The 10478-nt window shown below is 36.8% G+C and overlaps 1 pseudogene; it reads right to left on the bottom strand.

Moving 5' to 3' along the window:
• Nucleotides 1-289: 289 nt before the first annotated feature.
• Nucleotides 290-10478, bottom strand: part of LOC112930943 (pre-mRNA-splicing regulator WTAP-like) — a 54842-nt pseudogene continuing 44653 nt past the window's right edge.

The raw sequence follows: 10478 nt of genomic DNA, 5'->3' as shown, positions 1-10478 counted from the left end.
GGTCACTTCTTGGAAGAGTCCGAGGCCACCAGACCTCTGAAGCAAGGGGGGAGGGGGGAGAAGAAAGCTGAAACAGAAGGTTCATTTCATAAGTTTTACATGAACCATTACAAGCTGGATAGTATAAGGATGTAGCTGGTTTTGGCTTAAAAAGTCTGAGTCTTTGTGTGGAACGAGTACTTGGCTGTACCACCACAGCTTTCTCATAGTGGGGCACTCAGGAAAGTCTTTTTTTTTTTTTTTTTTTTTTTTTTTAAGGAAAGTTTACTGGGGAGTATGATTTGTCTACCTACCAGGCACTCAGTTTGTTTTGGGCTTGTTCCAGTTTGTCTTTAGTCTCTTCCAGTTCACCTTTCACTTTTAGGAAAAACAGGTTGATCTCTGGGCCTAGTCTTGTTGATCTCAGCTGGGCAGCACTAGCCTGCTGGACTCACTTGAGGAACTGGATTTGAGCAGTACACTATTGCATCTCTTGCTCCCTGGTTGCTAGTCGGGTTACAAGGATATCTTCTCTAGGAGCAGGCCCTTGTTGCTTTCGTTTTCCTTCAGACTCTCTTAACCCAGTTACATCATTAGAATTAAGATCTAAGTACTTGCCCTACAAAGCTTGGACATATGCTTCATACTGTTTCCACCTGAGAATTAACTCCCCTAGTGCCATAACTTTGAAGTCTGTTTGACTGAGTCAGACCTTTTTGGGAAGAGCTTCTTCGTTCCCTGGTCATTTTGAATCCTTTCCAGACAGAGCCCACTGCCCACTGGCTGCCCAGGCTGCCAGACCGCCCTAGCCTGGGCCCCACACTCCTCCCCCTGCCGCAGCCCTGGTGTTCCCCTTTATTTGTGGGTCTCGCTGCCACAAAAAGCCACTGAGGAAGAGTCACTCTTTGATCAAAGTTTAGTCAGTTTCCTTTGAATCCTTTTCCCAAATAGGCCTTCACTTTGGACTTCTGTGATCTTGGCCTTGCCCAATGTTAGCAAGAACTTTACTAAGTTCAATTAGCCAAAATCCTCTACCTTTGCTCTCTGATCAGGATCTTCATCCTCACCACCCCCCAGGTAAAGTCTTGATCACCCTGGCCTGCCTTCAATAAAAATTCTGTTTGGTCAGCTTAGCTAGAATCCCCCCTTAGGTAAGCCTCATGTTCCCTCTTAGTAAATTTCTATCCAGAGGATCTCCCTCCCCTCACTCCACCCTTACTCCTTAGCTATAAATTTTTATTTTTCTTTGTCGTATTTAGAATTGAGCCCAGTTCTATACTGTAGTCTTTTTCTCTTTATTGTGTTAGTCCTGAATAATGGCTTTTTCTACTACTTTAATTGCTGACTAGCTTTGTTTCTCTTTGAAATTCTTTGAAAGGGTCTTCATTTTGGTCTTCCTTATTTTTCCTTCAAAATATTAAAAAGCTCCTAAAACAATAACAACAACAACAAAAAAAAACTAAATTCACAGTTTTGTCTTTACAACCAAAGTTGCAGTTTGGAGCAGGTATAGCCAAGCCTATAACATTCTCTTCCAAAATGGATTCTATGAGTTGGTACATTTTGTACCAGCAAAGGTGTAATTTAATGATATGTTTAGGGGATAGAAGACTAGACCTGCTTGATTTGAGAATTTAAGAGTAGAGTGGTGGATGCTATAACCGAATGCTGGGTTTATGGGGGTCAGAGGCAGTGATGTCTTACAGGACTACTATTTATCTTTCTCCTTTTCCTCTTCCTCCTCTCATAGAGTGATAAAATAATTGCTTAATGGGTAAAATGATAAATCTTTGTGAATGTGTTCTGTAGATATAATTTTATAATGCCTACAAGTGGTAGGAACTGTTTAGTTTCCTCTGTTTTTTTTGGGGGGGGGGGGTCTCTGTTGTTTCTATCTTTTTTGTCAGGGAAGTCACATTGATTTCTGCTATAGAAAGAGGGCAAGATACTGTCACAAACTACAGGGCAAGGCAATGTAATCTCAATAATCCGCTAGTTGAATGGATATTCTTCAAAGGCAAAGACATCACCATGCAAATTCACAAGCATATAAACCCAAATGACTTTTAATGTTTCCCCAGTTGGCAATAGGCAAATATTGATACTGGCCACTAAAATCTGTAAGGCAGGAGATAATTTTCATGGCCTTTGAAAAAAAATGACTGTAGTTACTTTGTCAGTTCTTGTTTCTTTTTATCTCTTTGAATTGGCTTATTGTTTTAGGCTTTGTCCCTCACTCAGAGGCAATTTTTACAGAAAAGAGGCTTTCATTTGCATATTCTGTTGAAGAATTTGAAGCATGTTTCCTTGGAAACTTCCTTGTCCGGAACAGTTATTTACATAAACAATGTTTTCATCAAAGTTAATGTTTCCAAAGGAAGGGAAATATTAATAGTTTGTCCCAGTTAAAGCATGAATTAAAATTAAAATATTTTATGCTGAGGTTCATTATGATTAGCAGAACTTGGTAGCCTTCATCAACAACATAAAATAGTTTAAGAAAAAATAACTTTCCGAAGTGAATATTAGGTTACATGTTTTCTACCTTATATAGTGATACCCTCCTACTCTTTCCAGGACTGGTGAGTGAAAGTTAATTGAAATTCTTCTTTAGTTTAAATATGGATATAGGAAAAAAATAGATACATATTTTAACATTTCACTTTAAATTAAAACAAGTGAAAAAAAAAAAAAACAAGTGAAGCACCTAGGTGCCATAGTTGGCTAAGTATCTGACTCTTGGTTTTGGTTTTGGCTCAGCTTACAATCTCAGGGTTGTGGGATCGAGCCCTATGTTGGATTCCATACTTTGTGTGTAAAGTTTGCTTAAAATCATCCCACTCTCTGCCATTCCTGCTTGTGTTATCTCTCAAATAAATAAATAAGTAAAGTGAATTTGTATTTGTTTACAGATCTGTTGATGGAGACCAAAACCTTTACTTTTGATGCGTGTGCTGAGAGAAGTTTTACTTTTTCTTTTTTAAATAAATATATCCATAATATACTCTATAATTTCCAATTTTGGTTTCCTTACACTTAGAATGAAAGCTCATGTACTTGCAAAAAATTTGAGTATAAATGGCTTCTAGATTTTTTTCAAGTCTGTCAACTTTTTGCAGTTTTCTTGTCTATACTTCATATAGCACAGAATATGTGTTAGTGACTCACAATTATGAAATCTTTCAAAGTATTTAACTTAGTTTACATGGCAAACCCGTCATCAATCATATTTCATCAATTTGCATAAAGTTTAATTACATAATTGTAGTAACAAGTACAACTGACATAAACAATTTAGGAAATTCAAGTTAATCTTGGTAAGCACACAACTCTACTGGTAAGAGCATATGCACTTCAGAAATTTACTGATTACTACAGGGGGGAAAACTTTTATACCCTCTTATATTCTGAGCCTGCACCTAAGAATTAAACTGACACAGATTAACAGTAGAAAAACATACACATTTTATTTAATACCTTTACATGTATGTGGAAGTTTTCAAAAGAAAAATGAAGGCTTCAACAAGCTGTTAGGCCCAAAAACTTACAAAACTTTTTAAACAAGAAAGTAATTTGAGGGACATGACAAGACAATGGGGCTTGTGGCTAGGGGCAAGTGGGACAATGGTATGACCTAGGAAATATGTGGGGGAAATTAATGGAAGAAAAACATTTTCTAGTAGGTTCTTATGTGGGTCCATTTTTATAAAAGAGTTATTTATTTATTTATTTATTTATTTATTTATTTATGAGAGAGCGAGTAGGGGGAGGGGCAGAGGAAAAGGGAGAGAATCTCAAGCAGACTCCCTGTTGGACTGGAAGCCAGTCTCGGAGCTTGATCTCATCGCCCTGAGATTATGACCTGAGCTAGAATCAAGAGTCGGGTGCTTAACCCACTGAGCCACCCAGGCGCTCCTATGCAGGTCATTTTTTTGGTGTCAACTCCTAGTCTCTGGTGATAGGACTGTTTTTTCTCTTCCTGTTGCAGGGAGGTTACCTTTCCCATGGGAAACATTATGACCTGCTTTTACGTAGAAAGAAGGAGGTTAGAGCGCCCTTCCTTCACGTGCTGTTTCTCCAGGGCTTTAACTCAAAAAAGTCAACATGCCAGAGTGGCATGTTCTGAGGTGGCATGTTCTGAATCCCTTCAACCCTTAGGTGTACCAAGCTCTGTGCTTTGTCCTGGTGATACAAGAGGGAATAAAACGGATAAGAATCCCTGCCAGTGTGAAGAGATAGATTAGTAAGTATACAAATACACAGTTTAGTAAATAACTATAGCCTCTTTCATGACAAACCACCAAGTTCTCTGCCTGAATACCTCCCCATATTCACCACATGCCCATAATCCTTTTCCCTGCCTGGTGTCCCTGACATGGAAGTTGAAAGCTATTACTGTGGCCCTTCACCCAGTCAATGTAGTCAAAGGGCTCTTCTCCAGTATTAACTTTCCGAAGTTGGAAAAGACGATCTGACTGAATATGTGACCAGTCTTTTCACTCACCTTCTCCATCCACCATGACCTCTTTTTTTTTTTTTTTTCAAACTTTGGGCAAGGTAGGTAGAACTTGGCTGATGCTTTTCTCCAGCGTGAGCTCTTTGAGCAGAAGTGTAAGGCTGCTTACAGAGTAGTTGATAGCATTCAAGATGCGGTGGGCATTAGTCAGTATTATCATAGTAGGACTGGACAGAGTACTTTACTCTTGTCAAGTAGACTGAATCTTCCTCATGTACTTGTTATTACATCATGATTTAGGGGCCCAGGAATGCAGTCCAGTAGGCTATCATTTTTTTCTAACTAGTACACTGAAACTGTTTTATTCCAGGAAATATAAATGCTGCTTTTACCCTCTTTTGATATATCAGTATTATTTTATCAAAAAGCTATATATTTAGTGTATCAAAAAATATGCTTAAGTGGGGAGGTAGGGCAGAGGGAAAGGCAGAGACAAAATCCAAAGCAGGCTCCATGCTCAGCACAGAGCCCAAGGTGGAATTTGATCTTACAACCCTGAGATTATGATCTGAGCAGAAATCAAGAGTTGGATGCTCAACCAACTGAGCCACCCAGGTGCCCCTCAAAAAGCAATATGTTAAAAATAAAGAATATATTTACTTATAACTATTTTTGTCAGTGCCACAAACCACCTTTCCCAAACTTTATTTTCAATGACTTGTTTCAAGTTACGTCTTTTCAGTACTTCCCTTTTATCGCATATTATGTCATAGTACTTCAGAAATAAGTTATAAAGAAATATATAAAAAAATATGTTTGGCTTATTTTACCTTGTAAAAAAAAAGAAATGGGAGAACTAAGGCTCTTTTCAAATAAACACTAATGTTAAACATATATATAATGTGATAATGTATCCATTAGAATACTTCCCCTGTGTCAATAAATAAAACTGTTTTTCACCTTTGCCTCTTCCTGTTGTTTTGTTTTTTTACCAAAACAAACTCAGCCTAATTGTAGTTTTTCCTTTTGTTGCTATTGTGTTTTGTTATGGAGCAATTTTAGGCAAAGCAGAATCAATTGTATGTATGGGAATTAAGTGATGGAGAGAGTTTAGAATCCAAAAGAAACAGATATAACATGCCGAGTGAGGTCATCAATTTTTTTGAAAGGGTTGGAGACTGATTTGGGGCAGTTTTAATTTTCCTGGTTTTCAGAAAATAGTTTTGATAGTGTTTTCAAGTTGAAGCTAAACTTTTTATTCAAGTCCTTAACTGTTCACTAAACACTAAGAGACAGACAAGAGTCTAAGCATTCAGGATACCGCAGTGAGTAACACAACCAAGATTCTTGCCCTCTCAAAGTTTACCTTCTAGGAGGAAAGATAAGTGATTAAAAAAATAAACATATGAAATGAGTAAACTATCGTGTATTAGAAGACAGGCACTATGGAGAAGGAAGAAGAGGAGAGTAAGAAGGATAGGGAGTTTGGGCAATGCTAGAGTCAGGGTAAGTCCCATCTGCAAGGTGCTGTTTGGGCAAAACTCTGAAAGGGGCAGGGGGTAAGTTTATAGGGATGGTGTAGAGAGGGAACTGCTGGAGTTTCTGAGTAAAAGTTCACCTGGGATGATGGAGGATAACAAAGGAACCAGGAGGCAGAGTTGGAGCATTAGAAAGAGAGAAGTCAGAGCAGTAGAGTCCTATGATCTCAACATTTCAAAAGGATCTCTCTTGTTGCTGTGCTGAGAATAAAGTGTGTGTGGCCAAAGAATGACATGGAAAAAACAGTTGGGAAGCTGTGAGAAATAAAACAGATGAGAAATGAGGGTGATCCAGGCCCTAGGTTTTTGCGTGGTAAGATTCTAATTGTATTTTAAAGGCAGAGCCTGTAAAGTTGGTACCATTGTTTTTTAGAAGTATTGTGTTTTGTTTTCTGATTGTTAACTTTGTATCCTGCAACTCTACTGAATTCCAGGTATAAAATAACTAAGTCATGGGGATGTAACGTACAGCATAGGGAATATAGTCAATAATATTGTAATAGCTTCATATGATGACAGACGGTAACTGGGCTAACATGGGGAACATTTTGTATTGTGTAAAAATACCAACTTCTTATAAAAAAAAACTAATAAGATAGTGTATGTCACTTTTACTTCAATTAAAAAATATTCTCTTTCTTTGCATAGGATGGAAATCATATATTGAAAAGATTCTATTAATGCTTAGTAGTCTTTCTAGACACAATTTATTACTCTTAACATGAGAAAAACTTGAAAGTTTATCTGGCTTATGCTCACACACAGAAATGTCGTTTTGTAAATGGGAGTGATAAATGATTAGAGATATATTTCACAGATTGCACATAGATTAGTTTTTAAGGCAAGCTGGGCTCTCTCAGGGTGTATCATTTCTCAGCATCCTAAGCATAAACATCTACTAATTATAGAAATACCATAATTCATTTCAAATTTTAACTTAATATTTATTTTCAAAATAAACATCATAGATAAAAATGATATACATATGCATATATCACACTTATATTTACTTTAAAAAATTCCCAAAACAAATAATAACTCTATTTTTTTCTCTTTTATCACCAACTTATTTGAAATGAGGAGGCTGACATTCTGAAGTGTCTGCAGATGACCTTACATTTTCCCCCTTTTCTCTAAGTGCCAGTTCTGGTCAGATATTGAAAAACAAATCAAGTATCACCAACCTATTTAACATTGTTGTCAAAATCATTCAGCTTCACATATAGCTGCTCTCTAGATCTTTGACTCCCAATTATGAGAAAGTATCTAGTGTTTTCTTTTTCATTTTTTACACTAATATCTGTTTTAGCAGCTTATTTTCTTTCTAAAAAATTGAAAATTATGTTGTAACTAGCTTATTGCCTTCTACTGACATAAAGACATATTGAAAATTTTTTGAGGTTGTAAGAAGTTGATGTGATAATGGGAAAACAGAAATGGAAATGATTAAAGTGAACATAAGAATAGGGAGCAAATGCACCATAGTGATACAATCTAGTCATCTTCCTGGTAGAAATCTGACCATCCTGAACATCTTTTACATCAGCTTGAGTTTGACAGCCTGGGTCTTACCGACAGTTAAAAAATGTGAGTTCAGGATTTCAAAATTTCTTCAGTTTGAGTACTGATGAGCTTGCTTCTTCTAGCAAAACCATTATTCTCTTTATTAGAATTTAGGCAGTTAGCTCTTCATGGACAATAAAGCCTTAAAATGATGACAGAAACAAAGAAAAAAAAAGTCTTTCAGTAAATATTCTCAATTTGATTCCATGCACTTAGATATTCTTGGTGCCGTATTTAGATCAACTTTGTTATCAGACACCACTCACAAATTTCTCTCTCCAGCCAGATCTTTCCCCTGAATATCAGTCTGTATATCTATCTGCCTACAATTAATGAATTTCAAACTGAACTCCCAATCTGGCCTCCTTCCCCAACCTTACTCTACCTAAACTCCATTAAAGTCATATATGTCTTAATTGATAGCACTTAATCCTTCCCATTTCTCTTGCCCTCAAATTTGAATTTATCCCTCATTCTCCTCTCCTTTATTCCACATCCAGTTACCAGGAAATTCTGTTTGCAATAATTTCAAAGTATCTAATCACTTTTCTGCTTAAGACTAGATTGCAGCTAGACTTGTCTATAGATTAGATGTCAACAGACTTCTTAATGGACTTCCTACTTCGTCTTGCTTTTTCACATTTTATTCCTATTACAACAACCAAGTGATCCATTTAAAACATAATTTTCATATTATTTCTTTGTGGAAAACTCCATTGATTCACCACTTTGGACTAAAAGCCAGAGTTCTTACAATGGCCCCTAAATACCTACATGATCTGGGCTACTCTTATGTCTCTTATACAGCAATAGCGTTCAAGGTCTACCAGGAGAAGGAGCACTGGTAAATCTAGATCTCAGATGGAAATCCTGAGTGGCTCACCCTAGGAGTGAGTAAAAATCGGGGAGTCTTGACAAAATGTAATTTAGACTCTACTTAGCTCAGTGTCTGATTAGATTATGATGATAGGGGCAGCCCAGGTGGCTCAGTGGTTTAGCGCTGCCTTTGGCCCAGGGCGTGATCCTGGAGACCCGGGATTGAGTCCCACATCGGGCTCCCTGCATGGAGCCTGCTTCTCCCTCTGCCTGTGTTTCTGCCTCTCTCTCTCTCTGTGTGTCTCTCATGAATAAATAAATAAAATCTTTTTTAAAAATTATGATGATAGCTATCCCATTAAATTCTATTTGGTAGGCAGAGAGAATAGACAAAACTCTTTGGAGGAACTCTGTGTTATCTGAAGTCACTACAGTTTTTTCTTTTTTTTTTTTTACACACAATTTGTGCCATTTCATTAGCACGAGGCATGTGATAAGATAGGATCATATGACCATAAGAGAAAAAAATAGTCAATAAAAGCAGATGCATAGTTGATCTAGCTTTAAAGTTAGCAGATAGGACACTAATGTAACTATAAATAATATGTTCAATAAAATAGAGGATAATGTGTGTGAAAAGATGAAAATTTAGAGAATATTTCTATAGAATTAGAAATGGGAAAAATGGCATTTTGGGCTAAGATTAAGATAGGATTCAATGGAAAGTATTTGATGTGAATCCTTGAAAGAGAAAGACCAACAGAGCTTTATAGAATACATGGAAACAATCTGGAGTTTTAGAAGCAGAGGAAATATGTGGCAGAGACAATATTTGACTAGATAATGAGTTTTCTAAAACTGATGAAAGACTTAAAGACTCAAAGAGTCTACTGAAAATCCCTAGCAGACTGTGTAAAAAAAAAAAAAAATCATGCCCAGGCATATCATAGCAAAACTTTGAGAGCTAAAGAAAAATGAGGAATCTTAAAAGCAACAAAAGTAAAAAAGACACTTCATCTTCAAAGACTTACAGCTAATTGTTCAGTGGAAATGATGGAGCCAGAAATCAATAGAATGGTATCTTAAAAATGCCAGACAGTAGGGAAAATGCCTATGTGAATTTTATATCAGGCAAAATAATCCTCCAAAAAGGTAGATAAGTCAATAACATTTTCAGACCAACAGATAGTGGAAAGTCAGCACCAGCTGATCTTAATGAACAGAAATATTTAGAGAAGAAGTAAAAGAATTCCTGATAGAAATATGGAAACTCAGGAGATAAATAGGTGGGGAAATCTCAACATATCCTGTTCATACAAAATAACAGTAATGATCAATGAATGATGCTTAGAAAAATGTAAAGAATTAAAATATATAATAATACAAAATGTAAGAGGAGGTAATAGTTGAGTTACATAGTTAGCAGTCTAGTTGTTCTAATCTCTTTCTCTAGAGCTACAAGCCAGATGACTTCCAACAAATTGATATTGACAGTTTTAACAAATATTTTACCATTGGGTAAATAGCCCTCCATCTTTTTCATGTCTCTTATCAGCTTCCCCACTATCTACTGCCTGGTCCCTAAGCCAGTGCCACTGTTGGGGAGCAAGAATCTCTGTTTCCTCAAAGGACCTTCTAACTGGACTAAGAATCAAATTGGCATGAGACAGATTGACAGGAGAAGGTAAAATTTAGTAGCATACACATGTGGAACCCACACAGGCATGGAAATTCCAAAGACAGTGAAGCAAAATGGTGCTTCTATAAGCTAAGGGGAGTGGAGGGGCCTAAGGATGCAAAGGGGAGAAGGACTATCAGAGTAAGATGAAAGGAGATGTTTGGAAAACAAAGGTTGTCCTATTGCGCAGGTAAGTTTCTCAGGTAAAGAGGAATCTATTAATAGCTCTTTTCCTGGTGCAACAACTGAGGTTTGTTGAAGAGCTTTTCCTGCATCTGCTGGACTTTGATTCCTTTTAACTCAAAATAATGTTTAAGCCAAAGTGACCCACATTGGGCAGCCTTTTTTAGGGCCTTATACTACACATACAAGGTACTTCTTAGAAGAGTCCCACTTCAGATTACTAATGTCTATGTTAAGATAACATGAGATACTATACAACTATTTT

Source organism: Vulpes vulpes, chromosome 1, assembly GCF_048418805.1.
Source record: "Vulpes vulpes isolate BD-2025 chromosome 1, VulVul3, whole genome shotgun sequence".
NCBI lineage: Eukaryota > Metazoa > Chordata > Mammalia > Carnivora > Canidae > Vulpes > Vulpes vulpes.
Note: the sequence above shows the minus strand (reverse complement) of the source record. Positions and strands in the feature narration are given on the sequence as shown.